The sequence below is a fragment of the Podarcis cretensis genome, assembly GCF_951804945.1.
Source record: "Podarcis cretensis genome assembly, chromosome: 1".
In the NCBI taxonomy this organism is placed as follows: Eukaryota; Metazoa; Chordata; class Lepidosauria; order Squamata; family Lacertidae; genus Podarcis; species Podarcis cretensis.
Genome location: NC_137170.1, coordinates 55323233 through 55344151, shown reverse-complemented (window position 1 = coordinate 55344151; position 20919 = coordinate 55323233).

Genomic DNA, 20919 nt, shown 5'->3' with positions numbered 1-20919 from the left:
GAATCACTCCCTGCAAGGGATAGGGCATAGGGAGAGAGCCACAATAGCAAGGAGGGGGATTAGCTACTGCCTTCTCTCTCCCTTTGTTCCTCTTCCTCATTCCTATAACCTGACAGGTCCAGCATTGTTGATATACTGTCAGAGATTCAGATCAGCAGTGGCCACTTGCAATGGTAGCCTCCTATACTGATGTTGGATCTATTCATGAACCAAGGCAAGCAAAAGGGTTTTTTAACTCCATCTCCAAAGAGCGTTTTCAGCAACAGAGGATTTGGTAGGGTTTTCAACTTAGGGGCCTCAGCTATTGACTTCTAGATAGAAGCAAGAGACTATGAGTTGTGTCCAGAGTTTACCTTCCATGAATGGAAGGGCTCCTTCTGTTCGTGAAAGGGACTGAGATCCTGTGGAGGCTCCTGCTGGAAGGAGCGGGGAAGGCCAGTTTTTGCTTGATCCCCCTTCAGTCCCCTGTGCTACCTTCAACTCTCTTCCTGAGGGTCTCCCAACCTTCTGGAGCAACTTTTCAAGAAGAACCGAAGGTTGCAAGATGAGAAGAAGGTGTTGGTGGAAACCACTCCCTTCCTCCAGTTGGAGTATGCCATGAACAGAGTTAGGAACTTAGGAAGCTACCTTATACAGAATGAGACTAATGGCTCATCTAGCTCAAAATTGTCTACACTGACTGGCAGTAGCTCCTCACAGGGTTTCAGAAAGGGAATGTTCCCAACCCTATTTGAAGATGGCAGGTGTTGAACTTGATATCTTCCATATGCAAATCAGATACTCTACCACTGAGCTATAACCCTTCAGTGCACAGGAACTGCTGATCAAATCCAGTGAATAGGAATACATAGTGGAGGAGTTGAGAAAGATGGTGACTATGTGGCCCAGCTGGGGCAGTTCATAGAAATCATAGAAATCATAGAAATCATAGAATCATAGAGTTGGAAGAGACCACAAGGGCCATCGAGTCCAACCCCCTGCCAAGCAGGAAACACCATCAGAGCACTCCTGACATATGGTTGTCAAGCCTCTGCTTAAAGACCTCCAAAGAAGGAGACTCCACCACACTCCTTGGCAGCAAATTCCACTGTCGAACAGCTCTTACTGTCAGGAAGTTCTTCCTAATGTTTAGGTGGAATCTTCTTTCTTGTAGTTTGGAACCATTGCTCCGTGTCCGCTTCTCTGGAGCAGCAGAAAACAACCTTTCTCCCTCCTCTATGTGACATCCTTTTATATATTTGAACATGGCTATCATATCACCCCTTAACCTCCTCTTCTCCAGGCTAAACATGCCCAGCTCCCTTAGCCGTTCTTCATAAGGCATCGTTTCCAGGCCTTTGACCATTTTGGTTGCCCTCCTCTGGACACGTTCCAGTTTGTCAGTGTCCTTCTTGAACTGTGGTGCCCAGAACTGGACACAGTACTCCAGGTGAGGTCTGACCAGAGCAGAATACAGTGGCACTATTACTTCCCTTGATCTAGATGCAATACTCCTATCGATGCAGGCCAGAATTGCATTGGCTTTTTTAGCTGCCGCGTCACACTGTTGGCTCATGTCAAGTTTGTGGTCAACCAAGACTCCTAGATCCTTTTCACATGTACTGCTCTCAAGCCAGGTGTCACCCATCTTGTATTTGTGCCTCTCATTTTTTTTGCCCAAGTGCAATACTTTACATTTTTCCCTATTAAAATTCATCTTGTTTGTTTTGGCCCAGTTCTCTAATCTGTCAAGGTCGTTTTGAAGTGTGATCCTGTCCTCTGGGGTGTTAGCCACCCCTCCCAGTTTGGTGTCATCTACAAATTTGATCAGGATGCCCTTGAGTCCATCATCCAAGTCGTTGATAAAGATGTTGAATAAGACCGGGCCCAAGACAGAACCCTGTGGCACCCCACTAGTCACTCTTCTCCAGGATGAAGAGGAACCATTGATGAGCACCCTTTGGGTTTGGTCAGTCAGCCAGTTACAAATCCACTGAGTGGTAGCATAGTCAAGACCGCATTTTACCAGCTTCTTTACAAGAATATCATGGGGCACCTTGTCAAATGCCTTGCTGAAATCAAGGTAGGCTACATCCACTGCGTTCCCTTCATCTACCAGGCTTGTAATTCTGTCAAAAAACGAGATCAGGTTAGTCTGACACGACTTATTTTTCAGAAATCCATGCTGACTATTGGTGATCACAGTATTCCTTTCTAGGTGCTCACAAACTGTTTGCTTAATGATCTGCTCCAGAATCTTCCCTGGTATTGATGTCAGACTGACTGGGCGGTAATTATTTGGGTCCTCTCTTTTCCCCTTTTTGAAAATAGGGACAACATTTGCCCTCCTCCAGTCTGCCGGGACTTCGCCTGTTCTCCAGGAATTCTCAAAGATGACTGCCAGTGGTTCTGAGATCACATCTGCCAGTTCTTTTAATACTCTTGGATGCAGTTCATCTGGCCCTGGAGACTAGTAGGTCTAGTTGTCAGTAGGTGAACTGCTGTCCGTTTAGCACAGGAGTGGGGAACCTTTTCAGCCCAAAAGCCACGTTCCCATTAGGCAACCTTCTGGAGGCCATGTGCCGGGCAGAGGGGGAAGCAGAGGAATAAACAAAAGTGGGCAGTACAACAGATGTTCATCTTACCCGTACAGTAGTCTAGTTTCTACACACACACACATCTAGCCTCCATGTGGGCAAGCAAGAAGCATTATCATAGTTCATGGACACATTCTAGCCAGGCTAAAACACTCAAGGAAGGTGCAAAGCAAGGCTGATGAGGGGTGTGACCTGGGGAGAAGGGGTGTGGCTGGGAAGTGGGTGTGGTCTGGAGAGAGTCATGAGAACCAGAGAGAGAGAGACCTGGAGGGTCACATGTGGCCCCAGGCCTGATGTTTGCTACCTCTGCATTGGCACTGGTTTGATCAAAAATATGGCTCCCTCTTAAACATATCCAATCAAAATCCCGGACTGAATACCATTTAAAAACGCTGCAAAAAAATTTGAGCAAGTTCAAATGCTAAGCATTTTGGGGGACAACAGTATTGTGAACCAATTAAGAAATGGAACATCAAATAGAAAACATTACACTAACCTCAGGAAGTTTGTAAAGGTCAACAGAATCACTTCTAGAGTTAAAACTAATGACAGATTGTTTTTAATGTGAACTGTCCACCACCAAGGCCTAATCATAAAGAAAGTGTTTGGAGATAAAAATCATGTTGGAACCAGCAATTCTTCTTAGTCCAGCGGTGACAAAAGCACTTTACTGTAATCTAAAACAAAGATGAAAGTTTTGAGGGGCTATGCAAAGGTTCCTTTCAAATGTTTGTCAGGAAAAAATGGACAGCGGCAGAGTTAATTGTATATTGTAAGGCATCAACACTGCCTTAAGAAAAAAGGTGAAGGATAGAACCCCTGAGTTTCTAGGGGTCTTATATAGCTCAGTGTGTTTCAGTTTCTCTTCCCAAGCTTTCGAATAGATGGAATGGTGGCAGCAGTGTTATGAAATGCACTTCCTTCTCTAATCATAGAAGCCCCATCTGCATTGGCATTCTGTGAATTTTTAAAGAGGCACCTATCTACACATTCCTTTGATCTCTCAGGCTGACTCTTCTGTTTTAATTATTGTGCAGTTTTCATTGAGATTGTTTTACTGAGTATTTTAATTGTATGTTTTAATTATGGATGTTTATATTTTAATCCTTGTATAATTGATATTTATACTTGTAAACCACTTAGGTGCCTAGTCTGTCATCAGATGGCATATAAGTAATGAGAATACTAATACTTCATCAGATTGTTGTGATGGAGAAAGAATCAGCATTATGAATCAGTACAAATTCTTTTTTTTCTTTTCTTTTTTTACAAAAATGAAATTTAACACTATTTCACGTTGTGTTGTTAGGGTCTGAAATTTGCAAAATACAGATTTGTGAACAGCCTTGTGGTGTTCAATTATGAGGGGAAACCAGTCCTAAGGTCTGTCTAAGGTGGTTGCTGCTTCACTTTCACCAGTGCCATTCACTATAGCAATAACTGCTTGAAAAGATCAAGAACTACAGCAAACCCTATAAAGTCCTAAGCAAAATGCCTTCCGAGATAACTCTTCTTGGAAGCAAACAGGTAAAGCACTAATTAATATGCTTTCACATCATGTTTGCTATGGTGACAGTACTCATCCTGTTCCGGATTCTGACTAATGAGGGTTACAAGAATAACAAACAAAACATTATGTATGATTTCATGATGTTCCTCAGTGGTTTGGAGGCCCATGTTAAGACTCAGAAGACCTGTGCTCACAGCTTGTCCCAAATACATGCCTCTGTTTATCCTCTCAGACTTGCAAGCAAAATTATCTGCATCAGTGAAATAATTCTTCTTTCATTGATAATTTCTGGATATGTTGATAAGAAAGCACGGTCACTCAAGAACATGAAGAGGCATATAGTCTTAGTCCTGATGTCTTGAATGGTGACTCAAGACTGCCATTTTAGGGATTTATAATAATAGAATTGAAGAGTTGGAGGGGACCTTGAGGGTCAACCAGTCCCTGCAATGAAGGAATCTCAGCTAAGCTCAACGAAAGCACCCATAATAGATGACCATCCAACCTCTGCTTAAAAACCTCCAAGGAAGGTTTCATCTTATTCAGGGACTGTTGGACTATTAGATGCTTTTCTAATTGGTGGAGTATATCTCGTTTGTGCTTAACCCCAGGTTCAGGCTCCAGTTGAAGGGGACAGAGCTTCGGAGATACCTCCTCTATGGCCTTTAAATGGGTTAAAGAGAGGCTGTGGAGGAGGACTGGAAGAAATTTAAGGATTATTTACAAAAATATTGTAAATTGTATGAATGTTAAGAAAGATGTAAGATTATCAACAATAAGGCACCAATAAGTTAGTTAAAAGGAATATGAAGATAAATGAAGATATAAGAAAAGATAAATTTTGGATAAATATTATGTTAAAATTAAGCTTTTAAGGTTTGGGTTAAATTATCTAAAATTAGGGATACAATATTGGAAAATTACAATATAAGAATTGAAACAGGGTGATAAATTGCTGGGTAAAGCTCGAAAATTTGGAACGCAGGAACGAGAGATGTGAGGAAGTCCAAAGAAGTGAAAATGTGGATATTGAAAAATTATATGTTATATTTGTTTGTTTTTCTATTGTATTAAGAAAATTTTTAATAAAATGTTTATTAAAAAAAATGGGTTAAAGAGTCTACTTATCAAACACTATGCATATTTCTGTTCATAAGAATGCTCACCACTCAGGACAGGTCTTGGCCCAAGCAAGGGGGTGGTTGGTAGTCCCAGGGAGACAGGTAGGTGAGGCAAGGCCAAGGTGAGAGGGGGCAAGGTCTGGGTTTCAGGATGATAGTTAATGATCCTGTAGCATACAAGCTGTCTTAGCAGTGTCCTGGTGTAACTGGCAAATATTTATAGCTTGGACAGGCATTCACTGACTGAAGGCTGCACTCCCCGAATGCTGCATCTAATTTGCTTTTTTTGCATTTCCTAGTCCACATCCTGCTTGTGGATAGCTGCAGTTCTGTTCTTTGGAGATCAGGTTTTATTATCGGGTTTGGGAATATTTCTGCCATCTATGCCTATGTTTGGGAGGGGGTTGTTCTGTGTGGTCTTTATCATGCTTTTTACATTGTGTGTGTGACCAAGTACATGTGACCAAGGCCTTTTGTCTTGTGGCATGGCATTTTGACAACACTTCAATTTTTTGCATGTGGCACTGTAAAATCACCAGGTGATAATCCTCATTGACATGATAAGTTGGGAAGACTGAGCATTCTTTCCAACCACTGCTTCCATTTTTCTGACCACTACCTCTACTATGCATAGCAACCACAATAATAACAATAATAATAATAATATATTTTATTTATATCCCGCCCTCCCCAGCCGAAGCTAGGCTCAGGGCGGCTAACAACAATCAAAATAGTACAACATTCTAAAATCATTTCATTATAAAATTAATTCAACTCAAATTGATGGCAACCATTAGGTTAAAGTTCTGTGAAGATTGCCAAAGGAGGGAGTCAGGCTGTGCCCTGACCAAAGGCCTGGTGGAACAGCTCTGCCTTGCAGGCCCTGCAGAAAGATGTCAAGTCCCGCAGGGCCCTATTTTCTTGTGACAGAGTGTTCCACCAGGTCGGAGCCATAGCCGAAAAAGCCCTGGCTCTAGTTGAGGCCAGCCTAACTTCTCTGTGGCCTGGGACCTTCAAGATGTTTTTATCTGCAGACCGTAAGTTCCTCTGTGGGACATACCAGGAGAGGCGGTCCCGTAGGTACGAGGGTCCTAGGCCGTATAGGGCTTTAAAGGTTAAAACCAGCACCTTAAACCTGATCCTGTACCCCACCGGGAGCCATTGCAACTGGTATAGCACCGGGTGAATGTGATCTCACAGCGAGGACCCCGTAAGAAGACTCGCCGAGGCATTCTGCACCCGCTGGAGTTTCTGGGTCAGTCTCAAGGGCAGCCCCACGTAGAGCAAGTTACAATAATCCAGTCTGCGTGACCGTCGCATGGATCACAGTGGCTAGGTCAGGGCGAGAGAGGTAAGGAGCCAACTGCTTAGCTTCATGGAAATGAAAAAATGCCGCCTTTGTTATAGCTGCAATCTGTGCCTCCATAGAAAGGGAGGTGTCAAAGATTACACCCAAACTCTTAACGGACGGTGCTGGCACTAATTGCATCCCCGCAAGAGATGGGAGTTGCCCCCCCATCCCATATCGTCCCTTCCCAGCCAAAGGACCTCTGTCGTTGAAGGATTTAACTTCAACCGGCTCCCACGTAACTATCCAGCCACAGCTTCCAAACTTCTGATCAGTGTGTCTGTAATGCGCCTCCTCAATATAACTCTCTTGCACTGGCATAAAATTTGGTGGCCAAGCTACATGATGCAACAAATCCAGGGCTTTTTTCCTAAAAAAAATGCTTAGGGGTACAGTACTCTCATTTTCCTACTCATATTGAAATACTGCCCCTCAATGAGGCCAAACTCAGATTCACAAAATGTTTAGGGGTATGCGTACCCCTGCATCCCCCCCAGAAAAAAGCACTGAACATATCTCAAGAACACTTACATAAAGTTCTGATCCACATATGAAAGTCTTGACAGAAAAAAGGGCCACAACTTTTTAATAAAGCGTATCAGCAATAAATTGCAGGATTCTCACATAATAGTAGGACTTTATGTATGTCCTTTGTGAGTGATAGAAGTAAGTATTTGTTTTCTTCTGAACTAAATTGCTTCACTCTTGCAACTAATTGCATGGGGGTGCTTTCCTAAGTGTTAGATTTATCGTTTGCGGTTATGTGGATAGATCATTTTTCTGCACGCTGAAATGGAGTATAATTGGGCTATTTTTCAAAGCAAATGGAGTGTGCCTATATGGAGAATGTCGGCCACAATAGGGGTGTGCCTCTCCTGTTTAGAGCACTTTGCTGTTGACGTCATGTGAACCTCTCTAGTTTTTGTGCTTCACAGAAATTGTTCTGAAAGATAACATTTAGAGAAATCAAGTATTGTTTCCCGAAAACAAGCATTTCTTTAATTAAAAGGGAAGTATGTGTACCAATTTCAGAAAGTAGTTGTGTATAAATTATTAACAATGGTAGTGTTTGTCAGGGGCTCAGGAGCAGAGGCACAGGGAAGAGAGGAGATGGAGAGCGAAGGGGAAGAATCCGAGGGGAGCATAGGAGAAGAGGACAGTGGACCGAGGGATTCCATGAGCCTCTCCAGCAAATCGGAAGATTCACAGAAGGGGGCGCCAGTGGCCAGGGGTAGGGGGTTCCCAAGGGGAATGCCCCAGGAGCAAGGGGGCAGCAGGGACTCCCAGAGCAGTAGCTGGAAATCAGGACCAGCTTCCCCACCAGAGCAGAGTGGGGGGGAAGAGTCCCAAGGATCGGGGCCAGTGCATTCCCCACCAGGGAGAGAAGATAAGGCAGGGCTGACCACGCCTCCATCAGAAAGTCGGACAACAGAGGAGAGGTCAGATCCAGCCAGTGTCCCGGAAGAGGGAAGCAGTGACTGAAGTACTGTAACGGTTAGGAGAAAGGTCACTGAGCTGGCGCGAGAGGCAAGTTCAAATGTACAGGAGCGCGGGACAGCAGAGAATGAGGATTGGGAACCGGGTCCTAAAGCCCGCCGGAGGGAGGGGGAGGAGCTAAGCGACTCAGCGTCGGAAGAGTCCAGAAAGGGCAATGCCCCAGCGGGCAGGAGGACCCAGAGGAGGAGAGAGCAGCGTAAAAGGTGGAGCAGGGCTAGGATCTTAAACTGGTGTCATAGGGGAGGAGACTCAGACGGGACTTCGCCGATTTAGGGTTTAAGACGTAGGGCTGCACGCTGTGGCTTTGAAATGGAAACTGAACTTCAATAAAGACTTTTGTACATTACTACAGCCTAGCGTTGGTCCTCTGTGAGCTGGGACCTAGAGGCAGCTCTGACAGTAAGTCCCGTCCCTCTAAAAACCTCGCAACGTGAGTGGACGCAGCGAGGGGCGAAGATTGGTACTTCGCAAGCTCACGAAAGCAGCACAAGATGACTACCGAAGAACAAATGGCAGCCCTGCAAAACGCAGTGACACAACTTAACGCAGAAATACTAGCGTCCAGGAGGAGAGAAGAGGAAGCAGCTGCTGTCTGCAAGGATCTGCAAGCCAGGTTGGAAATGTTGACTAAACAGGGACTACCGGGAGCCAGACCAGAGGGGATTGGGCTGGGAAAGAGAGGAGGCAGCCTTGTGTCTCATTTCGATGCGAGTCTGCAGCACTATCCTAACTTCAGAGCAGACGTGGTTTTTGCGCTAAAGTTACTGGAGAAGGACTTTAGAGATGAGCAGGAGAAAGTAGGCTTCATACTAACGCATCTCCATGGAGAAGCTAAAGCGTGGTTGCGCAATCTGTGGAGAGATAATGATCCAGCCCTCCAAAACGCGAATGCCTTCATTAAGGCAATGGATGCTTGTTTTTTATCAGTGATAGATGTAGATGTCGCCAGAAAAGAGATACATGGATTGAAACAAGGCAGAGCCACTGTGAGGCAATATCACTCCCGCTTTTTTGCATTGGTCAAAGCGCTGGGATGTGAAAAAGATTCAGCGGCCGTTAGGGACCTGTTCTGGGAGGGGCTGAACGGGGCTGTGAAAGACGAAATCGCAAGGGGGGAGAGACCCCAGAGCACTCAAGAAGTTGTCCAGAGAGCGCTGACGATTGGGGTGCGTCTGGAAGAACGTCCCTGGAGCAAAGACGAAGGGCGTTGGGGATGCACACCAGCAAGAGCACCTCCCTTCTTTCCCAGGGACTCAGCGCGCGCTCAATCCACGCCTCCACTGGGAGGGGGAGAGGAGCCAATGGAGATAGGTGGTGCCAAGGCTCAGTCAGCAACCAGAGCCCTAACACCGGGAGCAGCCAAAGTGAAGCCTCCTAGAGGGAACAGGAAGTGTTACATCTGCGACAGTGCTCAGCACATGGCAAAAGAGTGCCCCCAGAGGCTCCACAAGCACACTGCAGCCTCAGCAACAGTAACAGAAGCAGTTCAGCAGAGAGAACCACAGCAGGGAAATGACGAAGTCTGGCTGGAAGCAGAGCCACTGGGGCCCAGCCAGACGAGTCAGTGAAGCAGTCCCCAGACATCTTACAGCCCACAGACCCCCCTCCCGCCCAAACCAGTGGTGCAGCTCACCGCAGCACTCCAGCTTCCCAATGGGCTCACCATGGAAGTCCCTTTTACCATTGACTCTGGTAGCAATGCAGACTTTATAGGAGTGGATTTCATCAAGCAACATAGCATAGCGCTCCTGCCTGCCACGATGCCCCTAAAAGTAGTGACAGTCGATGGAAGAGAATTGCTGGGGGGACAGGTGGTACAGCAAACGCCGCCAATGGTGATGCGAATTGGAAATCACCGCGAAGTCATCAGCTTCAATGTCACCCACCTGTCAGACACGCCCATAGTATTGGGCATGAGCTGGTTGGACAGGCACAGCCCGGCATTGGCATGGTACCAGCGTAAATTGACCTTCTGCTCCTCCTACTGCGCAGAACATTGCATCATAACCAGGAAGACGAGGGGCAAGAGGATGACCCACAGCTACAACTGGGCATGCTGCAAGCAGTACCCGACAAGTACAAGGCGTTTTTGGAGGTCTTCTGCGAGAAGGAAGCGGACAAGCTGCCTCCCCACAGACCCTATGACTGCAAGATTGACCTCCTGCCGGGGGCGACGCTGCCGACGGGAAAACTGTATTCCATGTCTGAAGATGAACTGCAAGAGCTCAGGGAGTTCATAGATCACAACTTGAAGCGGGGATTCATCCGGGAATCCAAAGCAGTGGGGGGCAGTCCTGTGTTCTTTGTGAAGAAAAAAGACACTCCCCAAAAGAGGTTGGTAGTTGATTTCAGAATCTTGAACTCGAAAACCAAGCCCACGGCTTTCCCGATGCCCAAGATCGACGACTTGCTCGCGACGGTGAGGAAGGGACGCATCTTCACCAAGTTGGATCTACGAGGGGCGTACAATCTTATACGCATGTGGGAGGGCGACGAGTGGAAGACGGCCATGTTTACGCCCTTGGGCACCTATGAATATAGGGTTATGCCGTTCGGTTTACAAAATGGCTCCCACTGCTTCCAAGCCTTCATGCATCACGTGTTAGCAGGGCTCCTCTACAAGAAGTGCGTCTGCTTCCTGGACGACATTCTGATCTTCTCGGAATCGCAGGAGGCTCACGAGAGAGATGTCAAGGAAGTCCTGCAAAGACTACGGGAGCACAGACTTTACGCCAAACTGGAGAAGTGCCAGTTCGACATGACGGAGGTGGATTTCCTGGGCTACAAGCTGTCCGACAAGGGAATCGCCATGGACAGCGCCAAGGTACGCTCGGAACTGGACTGGAAAAGCCCGCGCAATCGGAAGGAGGTCCAGAAGTTTGTCGGCTTTGCCAACTTTTATCGCAAGTTTATCAAGGGTTTCGCTATGCAGACGGCGGCCATCACGGACACCCTCAGCTCCAAGAAGAAGAAGTTCATCTGGACGGAGCAGGCGGAGCAGTCCTTTCAGAAACTCAAGCGTCTCTTCGCTTCCGAAGAACAACTGCTACATGTGAACCCCAGCAGACCCATGAGGGTTGAGACGGATGCCTCTGACAGAGCCGTGGGGGCAATCCTGTTGCAGCAAGACCCGCAAGGGGATTGGAGGCCGTGCGCTTTCTACTCCAGGAAACTCAGCAAGTCGGAGCAGAACTACACCATCTGGGACAGAGAGTTGCTGGCCATTCATGCAGCCTTCAAGGCGTGGCAGCACTTCCTCATCGGAGCCAAACACACAGTGCAAGTTCGCACGGACCATAAGAACCTGGAATACTGGCGCACGGTGCGGTTCCTGAACCAGAGACACATCTGCTGGGCGGAGTTCTTTGCGGATTTCGACTTCAGGATAGAATATATCCCCGGAGACAACAACATAATGGCTGATGCGCTATCCAGGAAGCCGCAGTATCTGGAGGAAGCAGCACCGGTAGCGGCCAAACACATTTTCGCACCTAAGGCGTGGGCATGCGCTTCGGCCACCGTGGACCTGGAAGCAATACGGCGCGAGCTTCGAACGGATTCCTTCGCACGATCCAAGATGGAGGAGGTGCGCAGTGGCACAGCGAAGGACGACGAGTTCCAGATACGCGATGGACTGCTCCTCCGCAAAGGGGCCATCTACGTGCCGGGAGATGAACTCCGCGCGAGAGTACTGCAACAGCTACACGACGCACCCAGCGCCGGACATTTCGGCAAGGACAAGACGGTGGAATTAGTAGCCAGAGACTTTTGGTGGCCCAAGATGCTGGGAGAAGTCGCGGATTACGTCACGAGGTGCGACACATGCCAAAGGGCCAAGCCAGTACACAGACCGCGGTGGGACTGTTGGAACCGCTACAGACCCCGTCCGAACCGTGGGAGAGGGTGGCCTTGGACTTTGTCACTGATCTGCCCAGCTCGAGGGGCAAAACAGCAGTACTCGTGGTAGTCGACATGTTCACCAAAATGGCGCACTTCATTCCTTGCGCGAAGGTGGCCACAGCGGAACAGACAGCCAAGCTGTTCATAGACCACATGTTCAAGGTGCACGGCCTGCCACGGTCTATCCTGTCCGACCGGGGGCGCCAGTTCATCTCGAGTTTCTGGCAGAAGCTGATGGGGATCCTGAACGTCAAGGTCAACCTAGCGTCGGCAAGACACCCGCAGACCAACGGACAAGCGGAGAGGGTCAACGCCATCATGCAGCAGTACCTGAGATGCTACGCGAACCAGCAGCCCTCGACCTGGGTGGACTACCTACCGCTGGCCGAGTTTGCCTACAACAACACGAAACACGTGTCCACGGGGGTGACACCGTTTTTCGCCAACAATGGGCGACATCCCAGGACCTTCCCGGGCTTAGAGAAAGAGGGGGAAGGGGAGCCGCAGGGAGCAGAGGCATTGGCAGAGGAGTTACAGGAGGTCCATGAACAGCTCCGAAGGCAGTTGGAGCTAGCAAAACACGTGTACAAGATGCAGGCAGACAGACACAGGAGAGTTGGGGAGGACATACGGGTAGGGGACTGGGTCTGGTTAGCAGCCCAGGCAGTGGCGGCCAGATCCTTAGCTAAGAAGAAGCTCGGACACAAGCAGCTAGGCCCTTACCAAGTCGAGGCACAGATCAACCCAGTGGCCTTCCGGTTGACACTACCGGAGGGATCCAGAATGCACCCGGTCTTTCATAGATCGGTGCTCACGCCCTACAAGGCACCTCACAGGTTTCAGGCGCCAGGGACAGCTCCTAGCCCACTTAGAGACGCACCCACGACAGGGGGGTCGCCGAGGGTGGGGCCGCTCAACGAGGTCACGGAGATTTTGGACTCAAGATGGGGGGAAGAGGGGGTTGAATATCTCCTCGCAAGGGAAGGTACCCCGGCCAGCGCCAACAGCTGGGTACCGTACTATGCGGTGGAGGAGCACTACCTCAAAGACGAGTTCCACGCACTCTTCCCACACAGGCCCATGCCGGAGGATTATTTCGACGAATATCTTTTCACACCCACACTTTCAGCCAGCACGTTCCGGGGTTTCTCTTCAGAGGAGGACACGGCGCCGGAGACTAGCTCCCCAGAGGGGTCCCTCTCAGGGTTTGGCACAGGCGGCTCTTATTGGTGGGAAGATCAACCTGAGGTGGGGTGGCGCAGAGAACTGCCGAGCAGGCCCGCGCACACAGCGTCACCCCAGGCGACAGGGGGAGAGGGAGTCATGGACGTGTTGGGGGAGGATCCGGGGTTCGAACACACCGGCAGAGAGATGGAAGCTGAGGAGATCGACGTTGACGAGCCCATTGAGGACTGGCCGGATCTAACCGGCTGGAGGCACACCGCGGGGGAAGAACTGTATCCTGCACTCACCCCCACAACACTGGAGCACCCAAAACCCACACCAGAAGAGGGGGAGGGGGGAAGGGGGGGCTTCGAGGGGGGATGGATGTCAGGGGCTCAGGAGCAGAGGCACAGGGAAGAGAGGAGATGGAGAGCGAAGGGGAAGAATCCGAGGGGAGCGTAGGAGAAGAGGACAGTGGACCGAGGGATTCCATGAGCCTCTCCAGCGAATCGGAAGATTCACAGAAGGGGGCGCCAGTGGCCAGGGGTAGGGGGTTCCCAAGGGGAATGCCCCAGGAGCAAGGGGGCAGCAGGGACTCCCAGAGCAGTAGCTGGAAATCAGGACCAGCTTCCCCACCAGAGCAGAGTGGGGGGGGGAAGAGTCCCAAGGATCGGGGCCAGTGCATTCCCCACCAGGGAGAGAAGATAAGGCAGGGCTGACCACGCCTCCAGCAGAAATTCGGACAACGGAGGAGAGGTCAGATCCGGCCAGTGTCCCAGAAGAGGGAAGCAGTGACTGAAGTACTGTAACGGTTAGGAGAAAGGTCACTGGGCTGGCGCGAGAGGCAAGTTCAAATGTACAGGAGCGCAGGACAGCAGAGAATGAGGATTGGGAACCGGGTCCTAAAGCCCGCCGGAGGGAGGGGGAGGAGCTAAGCGACTCAGCGTCGGAAGAGTCCAGAAAGGGCAATGCCCCAGCGGGCAGGAGGACCCAGAGGAGGAGAGAGCAGCGTAAAAGGTGGAGCAGGGCTAGGATCTTAAACTGGTGTCATAGGGGAGGAGACTCAGACGGGACTTCGCCGATCTAGGGTTTAAGACGTAGGGCTGCACGCTGTGGCTTTGAAATGGAAACTGAACTTCAATAAAGACTTTTGTACATTACTACAGCCTAGCGTTGGTCCTCTGTGAGCTGGGACCTAGAGGCAGCTCTGACAGTGTTATTCATGGTTCTTCAGTGGGAGAAAACACATCTGGATATAGCTAGTTATTGACCTTTTCAATTCAATTAATGCTATCAAAAAATTTCAAGTGTTAGACAGGAACAATCAGAGCTAGGAGTAGAGTGCTGCTCTCCAGTTGCCTTGTGCTAGAATTGTTGTTTGAGTAGGCCCTTCACAAAAGGCTACATTCGAAGAGACCAGCTGGAGAAGTAAGGAGATAATTTGCAAGAGTTCCTTAGCTCGGTAAACCCTACAGTTTTGATTATGATCAGTTATCCTAAAATTTGTCCCACAAAACTGGATGAATAATTGTTGATCTGTCTAGGGCCTATAATGGACTTAGCAACACAGCCAGCCACCCTATAAGCAAAGTAAATACAATAAATAAAATTAAAGGGGAAAGGGTAAGCAGTCTTGGGCCCACCACAAATGGTTCAAGTCTTGGACTACCTGGCCATCCACTAACATTGCCCTAGGAATCAGACAAGGAAAGCCGTTGTTACAGACTGATTTGTCTGAAAAGGTACCTGTCCAATAGTCTTTCATAGCTGGAGTTCTTTTACTTTATGTTATGTTCCTAATACAGTCGTGCCTCGCAAGACGAAATTAATCCGTTCCGTGAGGCTCTTCGTATAGCGGTTTTTTCGTCTTGCGAAGCAAGCCCATTGACAGCTTAGCGGATTAGCGCTATTAGCGGTTTAGCGGCTTTTAGCGGATCAGCTGATAAGCGGCTTAGCGGCTTAGGAAAAGGGGGGGAAAGGGGGGGAAAACCCGCAGGAACTCACAAGACATTTCTTTTCTTTTTTTAATACATATTTATTAAAGTTTTTTGAATACAAATGCATAAATATTAAACAACATTACTTATATCATAACATAATTTCGTCACTTCTTTGGACTCCCTCGCGTCTCCCGCTCGCACTTACATCGTTACGAAAAAAAAAAAAATTCCAAGCAAATTACCCACTTGTTTGCAATCTTATCTCCACTCATATAAATAAAATCTAGCAATTCTCCAAAAAGTTTGTATTTTCCTTAATCTCACTTATCGTCAAATTCAGATCTAATTCAGTGGTGGGCAATTATTTATGATCTAGCATCCTTCTTAACATTCAACCAAATTACAATATTTTTGTAAATAAATCTTGAATTTCCTCCAGTCTTCCTCAACCCTCTCCTCTCCCAGGTCTCGGATTCTACCAGTCATCTCGGCCAGTTGCATATAGTCCATTAGCTGCATCTGCCACTCTTCCAGTGTGGGTAGATCTTGAGTTTTCCAGCTCTTAGCGATGAGTATCCTTGCTGCCGTTGTTGCATACATAAAAAATGTTCGGTCCTTCTTTAGCACCTTCTGGCCGACAATACCCAGAAGGAAGGCCTCTGGTTTCTTAGTGAAGGTATACTTAAATACCTTTTTCAACTCATTATATATCATTTCCCAGAAGGCCTTCACTTTAGGGCAGGTCCACCAGAGGTGAAAGAATGTTCCTTCATCTTCTTTACATTTCCAACATTTATTATCAGACAAATGGTATATTTTGGCAAGTTTAACTGAGGTCATGTACCATCTATATATCATTTTCATTACATTTTCCTTCAGAGCATTACATGCAGTGAAGTTCAGCCCAGTGGTCCACAACCTTTCCCAGTCCTCAAACATAATATTATACCCAATGTCCTGAGCCCACTTTATCATAACCGATTTAACCATTTCGTCTTGTGTATTCCATTTTAACAGCAAGTTATACATTCTTGATAATACCTTAGTCTTTGGTTCTAACAATTCTGTTTCCAACTTCGATTTCTCCACCTGGAACCCTATCTTTTTATCATTTTTAAAGACTTCTTTAATCTGAGCGTAATGTAACCAGTCTCGCACTTTATCCTTCATTTTCTCCAAACTCTGCAATTTCCAATTGTCTCCATCTTTTTCTACTATTTCCCAATATTTTGGCCATTTGGCCTCCATATTGGGTCACTGACATTTCGTCTTGAGAAGCAGGCCCATAGGGAAATTCGTTTTGCGAAGCGCCTCCAAAACGGAAAACCCTTTCGTCTAGCGGGTTTTCCGTCTTGCGAGGCGTTCGTCTTGCGGGGCACCACTGTACATGTTTGAGAGCTCTTCTGAACTATTGGTTGGGCAACCTGATTGTGGGAAGTGGGGAATGCATTTATAAAATTAAACAAAATGAGTAGTATTATGTAGGCTACCAGCATTTTTTATGATATCGTATTATTTCTGGCTCCAACCTTGCGGGCTATATAACATTCTCTATAGCAATTGATTTCTGTTGTTTGAGAGCAGTCTGGCCTTTATCTAATCTCTGTGTTGCAATTATAATTTTAATTGGCTTGTAATTAATATTGGTACATAGAGAGCTTAATATAAAGATTTTTTTAAAAAAATGTGCTGGATGGATAAATCTTCTAAATATAAGTTTAGACTTGGAGTATTTGGAGCTGGAATTGGAATCAACCATGTTCTGTAGCACTTTCATGTCTTGGAAAAACAGAGCAGGCTATCTGGGCACTCCAGAGAACCGTAAGATTAAGTGTAGAGGTTAGGAAAGGGCAAGGAATAGATAGAATCTGGTTGTTGTTTTCTATCCAGCTGCTATCTCTAAGCTAGAAACTGCAGGGCTTTGGTAGCCTTTTGGATGTATCAGCATTAAAGGAGATTGTTTTTTTCATAGAGCAATTGTGTGGGTCTTTCCCATATCATTACCAGCCTTTAAACCAAAGTGTAGTCAGCGTGATGATCTCCAGAAGCTGTTGAATTACAGCTCCCAACATCCCTGATCATTGGCCATGCTCAATGGGACTGGTGGGAGTTGTAGTTTAACACCAACCGGAGGGCATCACTGTTATTCTAAAGCAGCAATGCAGCAGCAAGCAAAGGCTCTAGCAGCCAAGTCAGCTGCTTGTGGCTGGAAAGCCAAACAGGATGTGTGTGACTGTTGCCATGGAAACAAAGGGGCAGTCCATTCTGTATTGAGCACCGGATGTTAGCTCAGTGTGTGTCATATGACCTGTACAGGATGTACATGGGTGGAGTTTGGTGTTTCTCTCTGTTTGTTGAACAGAGCAGACATGTTTTCTCTGTACTGAAGTGAAAGACAGGAATAAATGCAATGTAGATACATTTCTGTCTGAGTCTGATTCCCCTCCCTGGGGATATGCTGGAGAGCAGGGAGGAGGAGAGCAGTTGGTGTGTTTTTCTCACAGCCTGAGGAAAATCGCCGGAACGGACCTCGTGTGTATTTCCTGCCGGGAGTCGCCGGAGGGAGGTCAAAAGAATTCAGCCGGTGCCTGGAGAGATAGGCACATACCTCTGACCGAGCCTGAATTCTGACATTGGTAGCAGTTGACGGTTGCTACGATCCGTGGGAGTCTGCATCAAGGAGCCTGTATTCACCCCTCTCCATGGAAGCCTGAGATGGAGGCTGATTCTCTGCAGCTAGAAGCTGACCAGAAGAAGCTGAAAGCCAAGCTACGGAGCCCAGGTATGAGATTTTCGGGCTTAAGAGTGTGAATGCAGATTGATTCATTCTCTGCTTCATGGGAGCAACGTTTGGGAAAAACAGCTCCGAGAGAGAAGAGTCTGCATTCCAAACATTCCTGTGGTTTTTCCTGTCCAAGGAAAGGAATGTGGTTGCTTAGCAACGCAGATAAGGGCTGGAAGTCAGGCTATGCCCAGAGTGGCAAAAACAGCTCGTGTTTAGACTAGGCCCTTACAAAGGAACTGTTGGAAAGGGACTTTCCAAGCAGCCAGTGTTATAGCTGCCAGGTGCACAGAGTGTAAACAAGCCAGCTATTGGATTTTAGAGGCTTGTGTTTGAGAGTCAATGCAAGGACTCAAAATGGATGCCAAGAAGGGAGTTCTGCCTTCTCCACCCCTCTTGACCAGTGACAATTATGCATCTTGGTCTATTAAGATGAAGGCCTTGCTGCAGAATCAGAGACTGTTTGGGGTGATTGAGAACCCCATCCCTGCAGCACCAACGCGTCCTTGGGAGTCACAGGATGTGAAGGCCAGAACTGCTATAATTCTGTGCGTGTCAGACTCTCAGCTTATTCATATACAAGATTTACAGCACGCGAAAGATGTTTGGGACACGCTGAGAAGGACACATCAGAGAGATGCAGGTTCTTCAGCGTTGCTGTATTTTGAAAAGCTGACTAACCTGAGGCTTGCGCCTGATGGAGATGTTCAAGCGCACCTGACGGAAATGAAATTTCTGCGTCAGCAGATGGTGGAACGCAATTTCCGTCTGCAGGAGGAAGTGTTTTGCTTCATGGTGATCAACAGCCTGAATCGGACTTACAAAACGGTTGCCGGTCAGCTGGGGTCTCTCCCAGCGCAAGATCTAACGTCGGACAGGGTCTTTGCTGTGGTCCTGAACGAACATGACAGACTTGCCGCCCTGGAAGTCAAGGACAGGGGGAGGGAAGAACGGAGTTCTAACACCCCCACTGCTGTAGCTACTGGAGACCCTGTAGCTTTGAACGTTGTCCGATGCCACAATTGTGGACAGACTGGGCATCTTCAGCGGAACTGCAGGAAGCCACGTCAGAACAAAGGAGCCAAGGGAAGCTCCACGAAGTCTGAGGCGTCAGGCAGAAGTCATGCCAAGTCACAGGCGAAGCCTGCAAAGGCTTTGATGTCCCTAAAAGCCACACCACAAGTGGGGAATTCCTTCGTTTTAGACACGGGAGCGACGGTTCACATGACCCGTCGTAGGGATTTGTTTTCGTCGTTTAAGAAGCGAAGCTTCGTTGTACAACAAGCCAACGGTCAAGAGCTGGAAGCCACCGGAATTGGGACTGTGTATCTTAAAAGTCTGAACTTGACTATAAACGATGTTTATTTGGTTCCAGAGTTGAAGTACAATCTGCTCAGCGTTTCGCAGATTGCCAAGAAGGGACTAAAACTGTCCTATGATGATCAACACTGCGAGATCTACAAAGATGGAGAGTTGTATCTTTCTGCCAAAGAGAAAGATGGACTGTATTTGTTGACTTTTGATCAAAGTGATTACATGGAATGTAATTCTTGTGATTCTAACATGATTTCTTTTGCAGGTGTAGCCAAGAAGAACGCCAAACAGGTCACCTCGAGGGTCGACAGGGCATTTCAGCAGGTGTATGCTGATGTGATTGGTCCTTTAGCACCTTCTAGAGGCAATGCAAAGTATTACCTAATATGTGTTGATTCTTTTACAGGTTTTGTCTGGATTTATCTTTTGGAGAGACCGAAAGAAGCCTTAGAAAGGTTTAAAGAGTTTTGTGACAAGGTTAAAAATATGCATGATGCTGACATAGATTGTCTTTGCACAGATGAGAAGCCAATTTTTCTCTTACAGGATTTCCAGAGGTTCCTGAAGAAGAAAGGGATAAGACACAAAATTGCAGCTTCCGAAGAAGCTTGGAACAGATGTGTCTGTGTTAGGGTGAACAAAGAATTGCAAAAGGGAATGGAAGCGCAATTGCTTAGTTCACATCTGCCAAATGAGTACTGGGCTGAGTCGCTAATGTCATATTGTTACACGTGGTTGAGAAAGGTTTCAAAAGACTTGGGATGTTCTCCTTTTGAGAAACTGTTCCACAGAAAACCTTCTGTTGCCCATTTCAAGGTTTTTGGGTCTCATGTGAGGACAGAAGCTCCGGGTGGAGTAAAGAATGCCAGAGGCATTTTTGTGGGTTATGAAAAGGGTCTCTACAGAGTAATTTTGTCTGAATCTGGTAAGGTGATTCTCACAAAATTTCTAGAGAGTGCTCCTGAACAGGAGAGAGTGATTGTTCACACATTTCCCACAGGTGATGATGATGATTCTGATGATGATGATGATGAGTTTGATCTTATTGAGTTCAGTAGTACTGATGATGACAGCGATAGCTCAGACAGCTCAGTTGTCACAGTCATTGAGAGGAAATCTCACATAATGACTAGACCCTCAGAAGAGGAGGATGAACCACTGATTAAGCTTAGAACTGGTTCTCCAGAGAGCTCAGAGGCTGAACCAGAAAGCAGAGAAGAGCAGCACCTCTTACGTAGGTCTGAGAGAGCAACGAAGGGTGTATCACCCAAGAGGTATTCAAAAGAGTTTGCCAACCAAGCTATTGCATGTGTTGCTGTTGTAAACGACCAAGGTCAAATTGAAGCTGTGTCTGAGTCAGAGACAAAGGCACAACAGAGAGTTGCTAACCAAGGTAATGCAGATGCACTCATTCCTTGGAAGTCACACAACCAGAGAGGTACATTGGTAAAACCAGTGGCGGGTAGTTCCAAGGGTGGAACTGAAACAACAGGGGAGTGTTATAAGTATAACAACTGTTTGTTTTCTTCTCTGGATGACGCTTTGCTCGCTGCACGCATTGATACTTTAGGGGGAGTATGTTATTCTAAAGCAGCAATGCAGCAGCAAGCAAAGGCTCTAGCAGCCAAGTCAGCTGCTTGTGGCTGGAAAGCCAAACAGGATGTGTGTGACTGTTGCCATGGAAACAAAGGGGCAGTCCATTCTGTATTGAGCACCGGATGTTAGCTCAGTGTGTGTCATATGACCTGTACAGGATGTACATGGGTG